At 44.4% G+C, this 19,961-nt stretch overlaps 1 long non-coding RNA gene across 2 annotated transcripts in view; it reads left to right on the plus strand.

The window, feature by feature from the left end:
- The window catches only part of LOC134945020 (uncharacterized), a 78,630-nt gene that overhangs the window by 14,311 nt on the left and 44,358 nt on the right, over nucleotides 1–19,961 (plus strand). For both annotated transcript variants that reach the window (XR_010182019.1, XR_010182020.1), the window contains exon 3: nucleotides 8,570–8,750. This is a non-coding gene — a long non-coding RNA (uncharacterized LOC134945020). The remainder of the gene's footprint in view (nucleotides 1–8,569; nucleotides 8,751–19,961) is intronic.

The raw sequence follows: 19,961 nt of genomic DNA on the forward strand, positions 1-19,961 counted from the left end.
GAAGCACTGGGCTTTGCAGGCCCTGGTTACGCCGATGCGACCCAGTATGGCAGCTTTAAGCTGCGAATAGGTGGATGCCTGGTCCACCTGGAGGTCATGGTACGTTTTCTGGGGATCCCCCGTCAAATATCGGGCCAGCTTATTCGCCCAGCTATCCTCTGGCCATCCCAGGATTGCGGCCGCACACTCAAAGGTCCCCAGGTAGGCTTCCACATTGTCTGAGGGACACATCTTTTGCAACGGCCTAGGCTCCTGGTGATGCTGTCACAGGAGACTCACTTCATCACGAATCAGGTGCAGGGATTCCTGCTAAGCCTGTACTTGGAGAAGCTGCATCTGGGATTGTTGCCCCGCAGCCACATTAGTTAGGGCCCTTAACAACGCCTCCATGGTAGACGGGACGGATGCACGCTATATGAATCTTGCGTCCATTAACATACACCACCAAACCACAGTTCAACAACAACAACAACAACAACAAAAACATCAAGGGGAGAAAAAAACAAACCCCTTTTTTTTTTTTTAACTAATTGACACACACACCCTGGCTCAGGGGCGGATTGGGATTGAACACCAGCCCGGGAGATTTATGGAAGTAGCCCTAATAGGGGCGGAATCTGTTGAGGGGGAGGGGTCTGTCAAGAGGGTGGGGTCACTCCTCAGAGGTCCTGATTCTGAGATAGACACAGTTGGGGCCTCCTTTGCTTTACGTTATACTAATGTTTACTTGCGACTTAATGCATAGGCTCCTACGATTCCCTTCCCAGATGTACATCTGTACGTCTGAATATACAAGGGGGTATATTTAATAAAATTCGTATTTTTCCGAATGAGGTTAAAGTTCAAACACGAATGACATCGAAAGTGTAAATTTGCAACTTTTTTAATTTATTACGACTAATTTACTAAGCTGTCGTATTCTGCATTTTCGTATTTACCGATGTAGATGTCATTCGTATTTTTTGGCAGTGTTTTACGGGAGTGAATTGTAAAACACTGCCGACTTTAACACAATGAATCTCGGCCGGATCTGTGAGATCCGTGCTGGGCTTCATTGTGCACCTTTCGTAAAAAATAAAACATTGTTAAAAAAATTTTTTAAAAATGCGTGGGGTCCCCCCTCCTAAGCAAAACCAGCCTCGGGCTCTTTGAGCCGGTCCTGGTTGAAAAAATATGGGAAAAAAAGTGACAGGGGTTCCCCCATATTTAAGCAACCAGCACCGGGCTCTGCGCCTGGTCCTGGTTCCAAAAATACGGGGGACAAAAAGCGTAGCTCCCCCGTATTTCTGAAACCAGCACCGGGCTCCACTAGGCAGATACATAATGCCACAGCCGGGGGACACTTTTATATTGGTCCCTGCGGCCCTGGCATTACATACCCAACTAGTCACCCCTGGCCGGGGTACCCTAGAGGAGTGGGGACCCCTTCAATCAAGGGGTCCCCCCCTCCAGCCACCCAAGGGCCAGGGGTGAAGCCAGAGGCTGTCCCCCCCATCCAAGGGCGGCGGATGGGGGGCTGATAGCCTTTTTGTCAAAATGTGGATATTGTTTTTAGTAGCAGTACTACAAGTCCCAGCAAGCCTCCCCCGCAAGCTGGTACTTGGAGAACCACAAGTACCAGCATGCGGAGGAAAACCGGGCCCGCTGGTACCTGTAGTACTACTACTAAAAAAATACCCCAATAAAAACAGGACACACACACACCTTGAAAGTAAAAGTTTATTACATACATCCACACCTCCAAACATACATACTTACCTATGTTCACACGAGGGTCGGTCCTCTTCTCCATGTAGAATCCATGGGGTACCTGTTGGAAAAATTATACTCACATAATCCAGTGTAGATCGGTCCTCTTCTCTTCTATTTGTAATCCACGTACTTTGCAAAATAAAAAAACGGACACCCGACCACGCACTGAAAGGGGCCCCATGTTTTCACATGGGACCCCTTTCCCCGACTGCCAGGAACCCCCCCTGACTTCAGCCAATCAGGGAGCGCCACGTCGTGATGAAGTCTGATGGACGAAACGCGTTGGGTGTACCTCTACTGACTCTCCATTTTTAAAGATAAGCATCACTCTCTTATCTTAAAATAGCTTTTATCAGTATTATATTGCTTATACTGGTTTTATGTGATTCTGGGTTCTAGCTAAATTATACATTTTTATCTATTCTCTTTGGTATTTTTTTAAGCTTTTACCTTCTATTTTTTATCCAATCACTATGTTTTAAATTGTATAAATAAATATATAGTTAATTTTTTTCTAAACCGTATCCTGCGATATTCTTCACTTTTATCAACATATTAGACACTGTAAGTCTCTGATACCCCTATCCCCCCCTTTGTTCGACATTTTAACTCTAAAGGTAGCTTATCCCTGCCGAGTATTTAGGGGTTAGCTGACACCTTATATTATTGAAAGGAGTGTCTTTAATCGAAGTATTTTACTGTATTAATCTATCTGCTCATATACACCTGTGGCGCCGTACCCCCACTGCCCATATATATATATATATATATATATATTGTGTACAAAAGGTGCAGATAGCGCTACAACCTGAATATTCTATAACCAGATATCCCTAAAATGGGAGATCATAAATTACGCATGAGTTAGTGCAAAACAAAATTATTTTAAAATTAGTTTAAAATTAATAAAAACACTCCCAAGGTTAATGGTGTCGCAACCAGATTTCAAAATGTCCAATTCCCAAAGGAACTCAGATTTCAAAATTGTTCTAGTGGTAAATCGGTTGCGCCTTCAGTGTTTGTATGTAAATTGTTGCAAATCCTTGAGTGATAGTTAAAATGTGCGTACCAGACATACGTAGAACATTCGCCTTGTTTGAGGTATCTTTGCATCTGGATAATCCTTACTCGTACTGATTCTCCATTCCCATCCGTCCAAGCGTTGGTGTGGAGTTTGTACGTATATGCAAAAAATGTGTGTCAGAATGCTGCTCTTAAACAAAGTGACTTGGTGCTATATTTCGTGCAACTTTAACAGTAAAGTGAATATGTGCAAAGAAAAGTGCTGTACGTGCTTGTTATATATATATATGAATAAAAATATGAATAAATACGAATAAATATTTTATTTTACTAGCAGTGTGCAAATTCCCTTAGGTAATGTGCTTATATACCACTTATTGAGGGTGCAACACCATATGGCTCAGTAGTCAAAAGGAGCACTTACATCTAGAGTTGAAATGATTTAATAGGATGCTGCCATCATTCCATCATCAGACTTATGGACCTTATGGACCCTGAGGAAGTCCCAGATATGAACTAAGGGACGAAACGCGTTGGGCATATACCGGCACTCCGCTCCTATCTGAGGAATTAACAGATAAGCTTATATGCATTTTTAAAATTGTACGAGTCCATCTGTATGTTTTTTGTCGTTTTATGTATTATTAAATGTTTTTTAAATAATACTACACTATCAGAGGCTTTTTTCCATCCCACATGGGAACCCTTTTTTTAAGGTCCATAAGTCTGATGATGGAATGATGGCAGCATCCTATTAAATCATTTCAACTCTAGATGTAAGTGCTCCTTTTGACTACTGAGCCATATGGTGTTGCACCCTCAATAAGTGGTATATAAGCACATTACCTAAGGGAATTTGCACACTGCTAGTAAAATAAAATATTTATTCGTATTTATTCATATTTTTATTCATATATATATATAACAAGCACGTACAGCACTTTTCTTTGCACATATTCACTTTACTGTTAAAGTTGCACGAAATATAGCACCAAGTCACTTTGTTTAAGAGCAGCATTCTGACACACATTTTTTGCATATACGTACAAACTCCACACCAACGCTTGGACGGATGGGAATGGAGAATCAGTACGAGTAAGGATTATCCAGATGCAAAGATACCTCAAACAAGGCGAATGTTCTACGTATGTCTGGTACGCACATTTTAACTATCACTCAAGGATTTGCAACAATTTACATACAAACACTGAAGGCGCAACCGATTTACCACTAGAACAATATATATATATATATATATATATATATATATATAAATATACAGAGAACCCTGCTCTCTCCTCAGCAGCTTCATTCACCTAACTGCTTTGGGGTTTATGAATTGTACAATGCATGTGAGCTTGCGGCCCACTCCACAGGACCCCATTTCACCGCAAGTCTGACTCTTTCCCCTATGAGACAGCAGTAGCCAGGTCCCTAAAAAATCTATGTGAAAGTTTATGTGATAGAGTAGGACTTGTGGTGAAATGGGGTCCCGTGAAATGGGCCGCAAGCTTACATGCATTGTACAATTAATAAACCAAGACCCCATTGTTTATTCAGATGTATACTAAAGTAGTAAGGCGAATGAAGCTGCTAAGGAGAGTGCAGGTTTCTCTGTAATATGTATATTTGAGTTAGGTGGTCACAGCCCACCACACCCCAACCTAGGGGTGGGGAGTAAGTGAGTGCACCCCTCTCCTAGGAATGGCGAGTACAGTGGATCCCCGTATGTGTGTGTATATATATATATATATATATATATACACACACACACACACACACACACACACACATTTGTGTGTGTATCTGCATGTATGTATGTATGTATGTGTGTCTGCATATGCATATACTTGTATATATGTAATTGTGTTGAGAGGAATTGATGGGGGGGGGGCACTAAGAAATACGTGTACCTGGTTCCAAAATATCTGTTGCCGGCCCTGGTGCTAGGGGGAGATAGGTGTGAGGGAGGGTAGACCTTCTATGCTATGGGGAGATTAGTGTGAGGGGGAATAGGTCTCCTGGGCTTATGGGAGATAGGTGTGAGGGGGTCTTTTGTGCTTATGGGAGATCAGTGTGGCAAGAGGATCTTCTGTGCTTCAGAGATATGTATGTGAAGGAATACATTTGTGTGTTATGTTGTAAGAACTATATGCGATGAGGGCCCCAAACCAGTATCACGCCAAGGGCCCCATGAGATCTTAATGTGTCTCTGGTCACACTGTTCTCATGTGGGCCCAGGCCCTATGTTTTGTCACACTGTGACTGTCACGGTGTGTAAATGAGTGCCCCTGTCTGACAGTAACTACACATCCGAGCCAGTCATGGAGTTCAGGCGTGGGATCAAGTTCCCTGGTACTTTATCGTCCACCCTTTCTGTGGGCAGTGAGCCATATTTTAATTAATTCAACCAAATACTACTGGGACTGGGAATGTACCCAATTGCCTAGCAGTGCCGCAAAAATGCTGCATTGAAACCAGTGTCGTAACTAGATATTTTAGCGCTGTATGCAAGAGACAGCATAGGCACCCCCCCATACTTAAAATAGGGTCAGTGTGCCATAGGCGCGAACCACAAATATAGAGGTGTGGCCACAAAATAATACCAATTCATATTGCGCTGCACAGTAGTCTCCATTATTCAAGTTACACCGCAAAGTAGCGCCACTTACACACATTACACCAGGTAGAGCCCCATTTTACATATTACTCCAGGTAGAGCTCCTATCACACAGTACGCCAGGTAGAGTTCGCTTTTACATATTACGGCAGGGAGAGTCCCCTTTTACACTTTATGGCAGGGAGAGGCCCCTTTTACACATTACGGCAGGTAGAGTCACGAGAGACTAGCCTGAGCCTAGCCTGAGCACGTGGTGGAGAGAGACGCACACAGGTACCTATGTAGTGGGGGCAGCAGTTCACTCACCCAGCGGCAGCGGTGGCGGAGCTGAGCTTCCTCTTCCTGGGAATGTGGGCGGCCATGGCGGCAGCAACTGTCCCTATTCAAACCCGTCCTCCCGGCATTCCCTGTGCGGCTCCCTACCAGGAGGAGGCGCGTCCCCGGACCAGCCTGTATACTGCAAGGACACTGGGCTGCTGCACAAGTTGAGGAGGAGGGAGGAGGAGTGTTGAGGAGTACACGGGGAGACTGAGAATGCTGCCCAGCACTGCCGGCTATTGTATATCTGCAGCGATGCATCCGGTAGAGAGGGAACTGGGTGTAACACTACTGATATAAAATGTAGCGGGCAGCGCTGCAGCTGGTGGTGGCCAACCAGGGTGTATGCGAATGGTGTGCCCACAGCACAAGTGCGCTGTGCGCTAAGCACCATCTGTCCACACCTAGTTATGGCCCTGATTCAGACACAATAATGGGGCCCTGAATCAAAAAAGTTTGGGAACCACTGAAGTAATGATTAGTTTCCATACAACATCAAGTCAACAAATATATCAAATAACAACAGTAAATAGCAAACTACTTGAAGAGTTACACAAATTAGTAAGTACAATTGGCTCATTAAATTAACTTTAGCTTATACAGTACTACAGATTTAAACTGCCAGAGTAAACGGCTCAATTATAATAATATCTCTGGAGAAACAGTATAACAAGTATTTGTGAAAAGATTAACTAGGGACCTTTTACAGGGGTAGTTAATGGAAATATTATAGGGAGTGGTTACTGGAGCTGTTATGAGTGAACTCATAGGGAGTGGTGAGAGGAACAGTTATGGGAAATTCTCATATTGTTTCAGACATACGTTAGTTCATCCCTGAGGCATAAAGCAACTGTGTTTTATTATTATTAGCGGAAATTTATCTTTAGTCTCTTTGAATGACAATAATCTTACAGGCAGTTATCATTAGATCTAAAGACACATTCACTTTGATATCTTTTGTGGGTTTGTAAATCAGCTTTCTGTAACTGATTAGAGAGCAAACTGTATTTAACTTAAAGTAACTTATCGGGACATGTACTAAGCAGTGATAAAAGTGGAGAAGTGAGCCAGTGGAGAAGTTGCCCATGGCAACCAATCAGCATTAGCGTAACATTTATAATTTGCATACTATAAAAGTATACAGAGCAGCTGATTGGTTGCCAAGGGCTACTTCTCCACTGGCTCACTTCTCCACTTTTATCATTACTTAGTACATGTCACCCTAAGTGACTAATTCAGACCTGATCATAGATCTGCAATCAAAATCTTTGACATGCGGGGGTCCTGCTCCCCCCACCCCCACCCCCCCACGGCCCACGCAGATGTGTGAAAGCATTGCACGGCAGGAATGCTTTTGCGCCTGTGGAGTAGCTCTGTTTAGGTACACAGCGGCTGCATGTAATGTCTCGCAGGCACCACGACTTACCACGCAAATGGTCCAGACACGCCTGCATTGTCCGGAACGTGCCCCGAAAATACCGCCCTACTGCCACCGACATGCTCTGCGACTGCCTCTGCCTGTCAATCAGGTCGAGGCGATCGCATCTCACTATGTAGCAATGTGCAGTGCGGCTGCTGCACGTGCGCACACAGCACAGGGCTTCAGCCTGCGTACGCTGCCGCTGCAGCAACCAGGCTTGAATTAGGCCCTAAGGGGCTGATTCAGACCTGATCGCTGGGCTGCTAACTTTGCTGTCCTGCGTTCAGATAGTCGCCGCCTCCAGGGGGAGTGTATTTTTCGCTGTGCAAATGTGCGATCCTGTGTGTATGCCGAGCTGCAAAAATCCACTGGTGTGCAGTGTGTGCGCAGCCCAGGACTTACTCCTCCAGTGTGATGAGAACAGGTTGATCGGGGCCGGAGCTGTTGTCAGACACCCTCCCTGAAAATGCTTGGGCACACCTGTGTTTTTCCGGACACTCCCAATAAACGCTCAGTTACCACCCACAAACGGCCTCCTCCTGTTAAACACCTTGCGAATGCCTGTGTGATCGAATTTTTCGCACCATCCCATCGCTAACCGGCAATGCCCTTTGTCGTTGTCCGACGTGCGTGCACATTTGCGGTGCATACGTATGCTTAGTTCGGACCAGATCACCTGCTGTGCAAAAACGCACAGCTGCGATCGGGAATGAATCAGGCCCTGTTGCCCTTATTTATCAATGAGTGATAAATTTCACTGTGAGTGATAAATTGCACCAGCCAATCCGCTCCTGTCATTTTTCAAACCCAGCCTGTGACATGGAAGTTAGGAGCGGATTGGCTGGTGCAATTTATCACTCACAGTGAAATGTATCACTCATTGATAAATAAGGGCATAAGTTTGATGAAATATTTTGCATAAACATACTGTATGTGTAAAGATCTCAAGATACGGATGTGTCCTTTTATGTTGTAGCTGTCATGCTCACAACTCGCGACATAGCCTGGCGTACGCTTCCGCTATACACACACTTTAGTGAGAGCCAGCGGTCACGTGTGTACGCGCGCTCACGCTAGCCTTCATTGTAATGGGAGCCAGCTGCGATGTAATAATAGAAGCCTATGTGCTTATTTTTTACGATGTGTACCAAAAGGGATCCAATCATATCCCCCCCAGTGTCACCTGTGGCACACATGTCATCCAACGCCTGTGCAGAAGAACTCAGCAATCCCCCACACCGCAAAGATCAGCTCTTATCGGGAAACCTGTACTTTGTTTAAATCTTTATGCATACAGCATTAATAAATATCGCTATGTATGTGATCAGTGGCGGGATGCATCACATTAAAAATGCGATGCTAGATGCATCCTGGCCTTAGACTGAAATAAAAGTGTCACATTTAATTAATAACATTTAACATCTTCCCATCTGCAGGTGGCAAGCCTGGCTTTTTGCAGAGATTAAAGAGAACATGGTCAATGGCAGAAGTATTTTAGGGACGCATGGAGCTAGATATGTTCAGCCGCGATTCCTTACATTCCCACCCTGACTTGTACAGTGCCTTTATTTTCCTCTCAGGGCTTCACATCTCTAACACAGATAGCCAGAATAAGAGGTATGATTTCCAACATTGCTGTTACTTACTGATACTGCCCTCATGCCATGGTAACCTATTGTCTAGTACAGGAAGTTATTAAGGATTAAAGTGTTGCACTAATTGATACATTGTCCAGTTATATCCTCCCTGATGCATTTTGTGTTTATAGCTTATTAATGTCTTGGTTGAGGGCTGCTTGTAAGCTTGAAATGGTGCCCGTGTCTGTATGTATTTGTTCCACTACAATAGCTGACTGCAAACTATTGTGTTCACGATTTGACGTATTAATAAACAGTAATGGTAGCAACTTGCACAGCACAGGACATATACACGTTGCAAAACAGTGAAATGTATAGGACATAGAAAAAGCATATTGGAAGAAATAATTTCATTAATATGCTTTACAATTAAACAAGATCAGGGCCTAGAATACCACCTTGACATTGACAATGACCTAGAACACAGCATCTGCAATGCCATTGGAACACAAAAATGTTTGGTCCTAATATTGCATTACTTTTTACCATGTTTTGAATTACATTCTTTTTAACGCTGCAAGGTGCATTGGGAGCAGTTTATCTGAAGTTCTAGCTGAGTTAAATCACTGTGAAAAAGCAGGTGTTAGCTGGGCTGAAAAGTGTCATGATGGAACTTAGAATCAAACAATCTGCAGAAGAATGCAGTGCCGGACCCAACTGTGTGCAGACAACAAGTATACCATAGGGCTTGATTAAAAGGTTACTGGTCTCTAAGACTGTCCACCAAGCAGCTGTTAGGAAGATATATCCTATGAATATATTTGTCCCTATGCTTTAAAAAAAATGCAAAAATGATTTCATGTGTCAATCCCAATGTCTATTGTTGGGACATTATTGTTTATTCTCAATGCTTTTCCGCATGTCATAGAATTTGCCTCATGGTCTCCTGGGAATGACAGACATATAGTAAATGACTGGAATGGGGGAGGGCGGTGGGAAGGGGGTTTAGGGCTGTTCCAATTATACCCCTTGTCAAACTGAATCTTCTTTTGGCACAGTCTGCAGCCATGCACATTAACCCCTTTTGTCCTGGGAGACATAAAAGTAGATATAAATCACAAATTCCTGAGGCCTTTTCAAAACAGTCAGTAACATAGATGATAAAAGAATCTTGAAATAAACAATTATTTGCTCATTCACAGCATAGTTCTTCTTAATTTAAGATTGTTATTTTTTAAGTATAAACAGATTTTTACCAATGTTTTTATGAGCAATCACAGACAAAAAAATAATCATTTGTGGGAATCACACTTGAAAGTTTTATAGGTGAGTAGGTATACAGTAGGTTCCTGTTATTGCTGGTTCCATTCCACCCACCACTATCGCTCTTCCAGTCTTGAGTTCTGATTTCTAGATGACGGTAGACAGCATCATTATCTTATTGTGGATATTGGCCCTCATTCCCAGTTGTTCGCTCGCTAGCTGCTTTTAGCAGCATTACACACGCTAGGCCGCCGCCCTCTGGGAGTGTATCTTAGCTTAGCACCGAAAGATTAGCAGAATTGCTTGAAAATCTTTTCCTGCAGTTTCTGAGTAGCTCCAGACCTACTCCTAGATTGTGATCACCACAGTCCGTTTAGTTCCTGATTTGACGTCACAAACACGCCCTGCGTTCGGCCAGCCACTCCGCCGTTTCTACAGCCACTCCTGCGGTTTAGCCTGACACGCCTGCGTTTTTTAGCACACTCCCGGAAAACAGCCAGTTTCCGCCCAGAAACACCCACTTCCTGTCAATCACTCACCGATCAGCAGAGCGACTGAAAAGCGTTGCACGCCCCTGTGTAAAATTGCTTAGTTTTGTGTGAAAGTGTAGCGCGTGCGCCCTGCGGCCCATACGCATGCGCAGAACAGCCGAATTTTAGCCTGAACGCTGTGCTGCGAAAAAGGGCAGCGAGCGATCAACTCGGAATGAGGGCCATTGCTCCCAATTTTGGGGGAAAATGTGCTAAGGTATCAGTACTTGTTTTTAGCAAGGAGACTCATTCTTAGGTGGATCATGTTGTCGGGAGGCTGTTACTCCACACTTTACTCATATTATTAATTATCCAGACTTTGTTCAGTTTCCTCTTCTGTATACTTGTGCAGGTGACAGTTTGTGTTAATACTGCCTGTATGTATGTAGAATTGTGATTACAATTGCAAAGGACAGCTTACAAAAATAGCTGTCCTTTGTGATTATATGACGGATTATAGGACGGGTTTATGACTAGGCAGACCTTCTACACATGTGCAGCCATTGGTCAGCACATGCACGAGCCGCAGGGGACACTGGGAGGGATCTTATTGGATTCCTCTCAGTGCACAATGCGAAAAGAAGCCTATAGGCTTCTATTAGGCAATGCTATCTATAGACGGCATTGCATATCAGGTCCAAACTCTGGAAAGTATCACATTTTAGAGCTTGGTACATATGGGGAATGCCACCAAAAGTTGTGGCTGCATTTTGCTTTTAGTACATCTCACCCCATGTGAGGAAGCACATAAAGCAACATATCGATCACCAAGGTATCTTCAAAATCATTGGTATCTTGCATAACTCAGTTTGTTGGGCAAAGGGTCTATGTGCAAAGACTTAGAGAGAGAAAAAGTACCAGCCAATCAGCTACTAACTCATGTTACAGGCTGTGGCCCAGATTTATCAAGCCTTGGAGAGTACTAAGTAGCACAGTGATAAAGTACCAGCCAACCAGCTCCGAACTGTCATTTTTCAACACAGCCTGTGACATAACAGTTAGGAGCTGATTGGCTGGTACTTTATCACCGGGCTATTTATCACTGTCCAAGGCTTGATAAATGAGGGCCTGTGTTTGAAAAATGGCAGTTAGGAGTTGATTGTTTGGTACTTTATCTCTTTTTTTTCCGCTCCAAGGCTCAGTAAATAGACCCCTTTATCTCTCTCCACTTTATTTCTTTACAAGGCTTAATACATAGACCCCCTAGTCTAAAAACGGATCCTATTGAGTTTGTGATGAACTTTGCATTTTTCAATATTGAACCTCATTCCCCATTTAGACGCCCAGGATTCAAGTTTAAATAAGTCATTTTGTAGAGACTCCACATCTATTTCTGAATTAATTACCTTACACAGTTTTAGTAGCATCTGCAAAGATTGATACTGTGCTTCCCAGACCTATTCCTAGGTCATTAATAAATATATTGACCAGTAGCGGGCCAAGTACGGACCCTTGTGGTATACTGCTGACTACTGGTGCCTAGCTGGAGACCATCCCATTGACCACTACTCGTTGTACCCTGTTATCCAGCCAATTACCTATCCATGTACAAACAGTATATCCTAGGCCAAGTTCCCTTAATTTGATGATCAGTCACTTAAACAAGCATCTAGCCAAGAATCATTACCTTCACTGTCGTTATGCACTGCTAACACCGTCTGATCCTCCCTGGTGAATACTGATGAAAAAAAGCTGTCATAGGCCTTGTACATTTTTCAGGGACAAAGTATGAATTTATACCTATAATAAGGATGAAAGCAATCATGTGTTAAAGTTGGGCCTGAATAAATTGGACCTTCAAGATTGTCAAGAAATTGAACTCTGTTTGCTATCTGCTGGATTTGCCTCAATCCTTAAAGAATCCTGGAACGTTTCATAGTGCATTGTTCAAACTGGTGATGTATTCATGACATTTTAGGTTTGGGTGTTCCGTTAGACTATGTTCAGTCATGACAGGTGGTCACTGGGAATTTTTGATTAAAATAATTTTAGACCCTTCGAATGTCAAGTTTATTAATGGTAGGAATATGAGCCTGTAGAGAGGTAATATGTTCCAGCGAAGAATGTACAGGTGGACAAGGTAAGGGAGGTCCTTATATAACATGTATTCCCTGAAACCTCAGTACTGGAGTCCTTGAACTCCAACAAGGTGGATAATGTTATGCTTGTGGTCCTTGCTTAGCAATGATTGCTGATGCTATTAAGCCCAACGCCACCACTTTTCAGAGCTTCAGTAGAAGTTGTTAGGTGATATGAGCCAGTTTTATTTATCATCTGTTTCTGGGGAACTGCTTTAGTGAAATACTTCGTTAGCTAGGAGGCTTGTTTTCTGGCTTGTAATGTGATCAGGAGGCTTGTTTTCCAGACTTCATCATATTGGCAAAAATAGTTTTATCATACCTTCTCTCTTGTACACCTGTGCTGGTAACAGTTTGTTCGGAACAAGTGTGCTTAACCTGAGTTTGCCAGACTATTCATTTCTGCTGTGACCTCCTATTGATGCTTGGATTCTGCTTCAGTCCGCTGCCTGCCTATTATCACAGATTTATACTTGATTAATGCTTCTGACCAGGGGCATAGCCAGAACTTTGTGGGCCCCATAGCAACATTTTGTGGGGCCCCTGCTTCTAGAGAGACACTTCTCTGCAGCAGTTGCTAATTTTAATGGGGCATAAATAATAGTAATAATAACTCTCTCTGTACATGTTATATCTGCCCCCCCCCCCCCTGCAGTGCACATGGTTTTGCTCAACTGCTAACAAATTTGCTGCTGCGATCAACTCTGAATTAGGTCCATTGGCCCTCATTCCGAGTTGATCGCTCGCTAGCTACTTTTAGCAGACGTGCAAACACATTGTCGCCTACGGGGGAGTGTATTTTTGCTTTGCAAGTGTGCGAACGCCTTTGCAGCCGAGCGGTACAAAAACATTTTGTGCAAAATAAGACTAGCTCTGTAGTTACTTATCCTGTGCGATGAATTCAGCAACGGAGGTCCCGGAATTGACGTCAGACACCCGCCCTGAAAACGCCTGGACATGCCTGCATTTACCAAACACTCCCAGAAAACGGTAAGTTGACACCCATAAACGCCCTCTTCCTGTCAATCTCCTTGTGATCGGCTGTGCGAATGGATTCTTTGCTAGAACCATTGCACAGCAACAATGCTCTTTGTACCTGTACGACACGCGTGTGCATTGCGGTGCATACGCATGTGCAGTTTTGCAGTTTTTTTACCTGATTGCTGCACTGCGAAAATCGGCAGCGGGCGATTAACTCGGAAATGACCCCCATTGTGCCATGTTACGCTTCCTACCATTGTCCATCTGTCTCAATTGCACAGCCTATACTAACAAGAGCTTGAAGTCCTGGGCCATTGAAGTACCTGAGAGCATATAGTAGTAATGAGCGGGTTCGGTTCCTCGGGATCTGAATCCCCCCGAACTTCACCCATTTTACACAGTTCCGAGGCAGACTCGAATCTTCCCGCCTTGCTCGGTTAACCCGAGCGCGCCCGAACGTCATCATCCCGCTGTCGGATTCTCGCGAGATTCGTATTCTATATAAGGAGCCGCGCGTCGCCGCCATTTTCACTTGTGCTTTGGAGATAATAGCGAGAGGACGTGGCTGCGTTCTCTCAGTTTCTGTGTTCAGTGTGCTGCAAATATCTGTGCTCAGTGTGCTGCAAATATCTGTGCTCAGTGTGCTTGCAAATATCTGTGCTCAGTGTGCTGAAAATATCTACGTTCTCTGCCTAAAAAACGCTCCATATCTGTGCTGCATTGTAGTATATTGTAGGAGGACAGTGCAGAATTTTGCTGTGACCACCAGTATATATATAGCAGTACGGTACAGTAGTCCATTGCTCTACCTCTGTGTCGTCAAGTATACTATGCATCCATACCTGTACTGCATTTTAGTTGTGCGCAGTATATAGTAGGAGGACAGTGCAGAATTTTGCTGACCACCAGTATATATATAGCAGTACGGTACAGTAGTCCACTGCTCTACCTCTGTGTCGTCAAGTATACTATGCATCCATACCTGTGCTGCATTTTAGTTGTGCGCAGTATATAGTAGGAGGACAGTGCAGAATTTTGCTGACCACCAGTATATATATAGCAGTACGGTACAGTAGTCCACTGCTCTACCTCCGTGTCGTCAAGTATACTATGCATCCATACCTGTGCTGCATTTTACTTGTGCGCAGTATATAGTAGGAGGACAGTGCAGAATTTTGCTGATCACCAGTATATATATAGCAGTACGGTACAGTAGTCCACTGCTCTACCTCTGTGTCGTCAAGTATACTACAAAAGTTCAGTAAAATGACCCAAAAATCTAAATTAAAAGCGTCTGATGAGAAGCGTAAACTTGCCAATATGCCATTTATGACACGGAGTGACAAGGAACGGCTGAGGCCCTGGCCTATGTTCATGGCTAGTGGTTCAGATTCACATGAGGATGGAAGCACTCATCCTCTCGCTAGAAAACTGCAGTGCCACTCCTAGATGGGCCAGGTATTTGTGTCGGCCACTTGGGTCGCTTAGCTTAGTCACACAGCTACCTCATTGCACCTCTTTTTTTCTTTGCATCTTGTGCTGTTTGGGGACTATTTTTTAAATCTGCCATCCTGTCTGACACTGCAGTGCCACTCCTAGATGGGCCAGGTGTTTGTGTCGGCCACTTGGGTCGCTTAGCTTAGTCACACAGCTACCTCATTGCACCTCTTTTTTTCTTTGCGTCATGTGCTGTTTGGGGACTATTTTTTAAATCTGCCATTCTGTCTGACACTGCAGTGCCACTCCTAGATGGGCCAGGTGTTTGTGTCGGCCACTTGGGTCGCTTAGCTTAGCCATCCAGCGACCTTGGTGCACCTCTTTTTTTCTTTGCATCATGTGCTGTTTGGGGACTATTTTTTAAATCTGCCATCCTGTCTGACACTGCAGTGCCACTCCTAGATGGGCCAGGTGTTTGTGTCGGCCACTTGGGTCGCTTAGCTTAGCCATCCAGCAACCTGTTCAGAATAGACTGGAAATGAGTGGAAATTATGGTTATTGAGGTTAATAATACTATGGGATCAAAATGACCCCCAAATTCTATGATTTAAGCTGTTTTTGAGTTTTTGTTTTTTTAAAAACACCCGAATCCAAAACACACCCGAATCCGACAAAAAATTTTCAGGGAGGTTTCGCCAAAACGCGTCCGAATCCAAAACACAGCCGCGGAACCGAATCCAAAACCAAAACACAAAACCCGAAAAATTTCCGGTGCACATCATTAGCATATAGCGAGCGCTCTATGGGAAAGCCGTTTTCTATAGATGATAGTTATACATTTTGAAATCTCCTTTTTCTTGTACAAACTACTGTTTTGTAGTACATCAGGGACGTGCAGTCAGGGGAGGCAGGGGAGGCAGTGCCTCCCCTGTGATAAGAAGATACTTATGACACATATTCTGTGTCATAAGTATCTTCTTTATTGAATCCTAATCATTTTTCTGCTTTAAAGTACTTTGGGAGGCACTGATAGCAGTGCCTCCCGTGGATAATGGGAACGGGGACAGTGCGGGGGGCGGAGCCTAGCACTGGGCTGTAAAAGCCCATGAAAAACCATAGGGAAAGCGGCACTGTTCCAAGTGCCTCGCTGACAGGGACACCACCCCCATGTCAGCGAGGCACCTGTGATTGGACAGCGGATCCAGGGCTGGATCCGCTTGTTCAATCATCCACATGCGGCGCTGGAGGCGGCGGGTCCCGGCGTTAATGATAGCCGGGAGTAGCAGTGGGCCTTCAGCGTGTGCGGCTACCCCCCCCCCCCCGTCCTCCTGCTCCGGCTCCCGCTCACCTCACTAGCAGCAGCGGCGGTCCTGCGGAGCGTGCAGCTCTCCCCCTGTCCTCCCCTTCTGGCTCCGTCCTCCCGGCTCCCGATCACCTGACAGTCAGCAGCGGTGGCCGTATAGTACGTGCGGCTGTACTCCTCCGCCGGCTCCAGCAGCAGGTTAGTTTCTCTCTCTCTCTCTCTCTCTCTCTCTCTCTCTCTCTCTCCCTCCCTCCCTCCCTGAATCATATGTCAGTATAATGTTCATTTTTACAGGTGCCTCTACCCCTTTGGATTCTACTGGACAAGTGGACGTGACCGGCGTGGGATGTAGGTAAGTCATCTCTCTAATTTTTACAGGTACCCCTTTGGATTCTACTGGACAAGTGGATGTGACCGGCGTGGGATGTAGGTAAGTATGTGTGAGTGTGTAAGTGTGTTTTAATAAAATTTTACTGTCACGGTGTGTGTGTTTGTGTTTTTATTTGGGTATTTTTGTTGTTGTAAAACTACAGGTACCAGCGAGCCCGTTATTTCCCCGCCTGCTGGTACTTGAGGTTCTCCAAGTACCAGCAAGTGGGGGAGGCTTGCTGGGCCTTGTAGTTCCACAACAAAAAACAATATTATTTTTTTACACACATGGCTATCAGCCCGGCACCCACCGCCCAGGGGTGCTGGGGACAGCCTCGGGCTTCACCCCTGGTCCTTGGGTGCCTGGAGGGGGGGACCCCTTGATTTAAGGGGTCCCCACTCCTCCAGGGTACCCCGGCCAGAGGTGACTAGTTGGGGGGGTAATGCCACGGCCGCAGGGACCTACATAAAAGTGTCCCCCGGCTGTGGCATTATCTCTCTGACTAGTGGAGCCCGGTGCTGGTTTTAAAAATACGGGGGACCCCTATCCATTTTTCTTCCCAGTATTTAAACAACCAGGACTGGCTGAAAGAGCCCGAGGCTGGTTATACTTAGGAAGGGGGACCTCACGCATTTTTTTTTTCTTTTAACCCATTCAGACCCTTCTCCATTAAGTTAATGGAAACCCTGGACAACACAATTGCATTCATGTCCTCCTCCCACTCCCTTACCAGTCCCAAACACTATTTTTTTTTTTCTATAAAAATGTACAATATATCACATGTATGATGAGCAGGGCAGGCAGGCAGCGGGCATTGGCAGCATCGGACTGAGATAGAAATTAGTGGCAGAGGGCTGGGTCAGTTGATTATGGGCGAGTTTGTAAGCCATTGTCAGTGGCAGCGGGTACCGGCTCAGAGGCAGTAGCGGGCATTGGCTAGGGGTCATCGGCAAGATTCAGCGGACATTATGGCTGTAGTGCCTCACTAGCCACTGACCTCACCGCACGCCACTGTAGTACATGAATATAAATTCCAAGAACAGTAATCTGATGGACAGTTGCATCTAATTGCAACACAAGCAGGTGCAGTTCAGACTAGAGATGAGCAGTTTAGCTCTCCAGAAATCCAAATCCACTGGAATTTTGTGTATCTGAACTGTACCAAAACCTGGTTCAGATCTCCCGATAACTCGGTTCGGATCTTCCCGCAGTTTGGAATTTGGATTTTAAATCTGAATTTATAGTTTTGGATTGCAAAAATGACATAATTTTAGCTGTTTTTATCAATTTTTATTATTTTTTCAAAACTCAGAACCAAAATATGAGGATAAAATTAGAACCAAAACAAAAACATGACATTCGGCACACATCTCTAGTCAGATACTAAAACACCCATATTTTTTGTGCACTTCTTAAGAAGTGAGATTATATGTTATGTGACAGTCTAAATATAAATATTACAAATATGATAAATGTATTTTTTAGAGATGAGATATGTTGAAGGTACGGATGTGTACAGTAATTGAGGGGGAAAGAGAAAATAGATCTACTATTGTAAATTGTAAATCTATCTTTTCCTAAGGATTTGACCCCATCTCCACAGCATAACCTGACTACTGGACTATGGGGGTCATTCAGACCTGATTGAACGCTGACTTTTTTCGCAGCTGTGCGATCGGGTCTGTACTGCGCATGCGTAAGGGCCGCAATGCGCAGTCGCGTTGGCCACCGGCAAAGGCCGTCACCTGGCAGAGAAGAAAAGAACAACGAATGCGTTCGCAGCGGCGAATGCAAGAAGACTGACAGGAAGAGGCTGTCCGGGGGTGTCAACTCACCGTTTTCTGGGAGTGTCCTGGAAAACGCAGGCGTGCCCGGCCATTTACAGGGAGGGTTTCTGACGTCAGCTACAGCAAGGATCATCGCAGCAGCTGAGTAAGTCGTGAGCTGTGCAGAGACTGCACAAACTTTTTGCTTGTGCAGCTCTCTGCACAACCGCACGTACCCCTGCAAAGCTCTAACCCCCTCCTGTGTAGGCGGCAACTACCTGGTCGCAGCAGTGCAAAAAATAGCCTGCGTGCGACCAGGTCTGAATTAGGCCCAATATCATAACCTAATTATTATTATTATTATTTATTTATTTATTTATTTTTAAGACAAATGTTTTTTTTTTTATTTGTCCAGAAACAAAATTACAGCACAAAGGGTAAGCACAGTACGCACACATCAAAATTGTGCAAACAATAAAAAGAGAATAAGAAACCCATAAAACAAGAATGTATAGCCGGTGGTCCACATGGCAAGCTTAGGACTCACCGGAGAATCAGTATAAACATGTAAGAAAACGCAAATGAGGGTGTAACACACAATACTAAAGAATTAAAAGGAAAGAAAAAAAAAAGAAAGAGGGAGGGAGGGAGGGGGAAGGTAGGTAAGAAAAAACTGAGAAAAAATCAGAAGGGAAATAGAGTGAAAGGAGCAAAAACAAATTCAAAGGGAGGAGGGGGGAGGAGGGGAGGAAAAAGAATGAGAAAGGGAGTGAGAAGGAAAGTTAGCAGAGACCAGGGAGAAGAGAAAATTGGGATTGATACCACGGAGACCAAACCTTGTGAAAGGTGGCCAGTGAGTTGTTTTGCAAACCTGTGATATATTCTGTTGAGGCCACAAGATGAAATTTGGCCCAAGGGCCATTAGTGAAGGTGCTTCTGGAGAATTCCAATTATTAACCAACAGAGATTTGGCAGCGTTACATATATGTACCACTAGTTTGTTTAGATATTTCTTTTATTTATGTAGATATGTATCAATATATTGCACTGGTGAACTTAAAAGTGCTACAGGAGCCTTGTGAGATACCGACATGCTATTGATAACATACAGTATTTCTTTTATGACAAGAAGTTACACAATATACTACTGAAGCCACAAGTGCTGGCAAAGAAATGCGTTGGTTACAGTGCTGTATATATAATGGGTGCAGGGTGGGGCCTACATTGCACACCGTACACCCAGTTCTTCAATGCTTATCTCTCTGGAGTCCAGTGTCGGCAGCACAGATCACCAGGAAAATATTGCGGTGTCCATTATCCTGGCTTTTGCACATGCACATTAGGACAATTGATGGGAAGATGGCCACCGCGCCATTGTCCCAGGGACCTGCATATGCACAGTAGACTCTGGCAAAGTGTCAGGGTCTACCTGTGCTGCTAGTGTTTAAAGTCTACTGTGCTGCCAGCTAGAGAGGATGCAATCCTGCTACATAACTGCTTCTCTAATGCAGACAGTTTTAAAT

The sequence above is a fragment of the Pseudophryne corroboree genome, chromosome 7 (assembly GCF_028390025.1).
Source record: "Pseudophryne corroboree isolate aPseCor3 chromosome 7, aPseCor3.hap2, whole genome shotgun sequence".
In the NCBI taxonomy this organism is placed as follows: Eukaryota; Metazoa; Chordata; class Amphibia; order Anura; family Myobatrachidae; genus Pseudophryne; species Pseudophryne corroboree.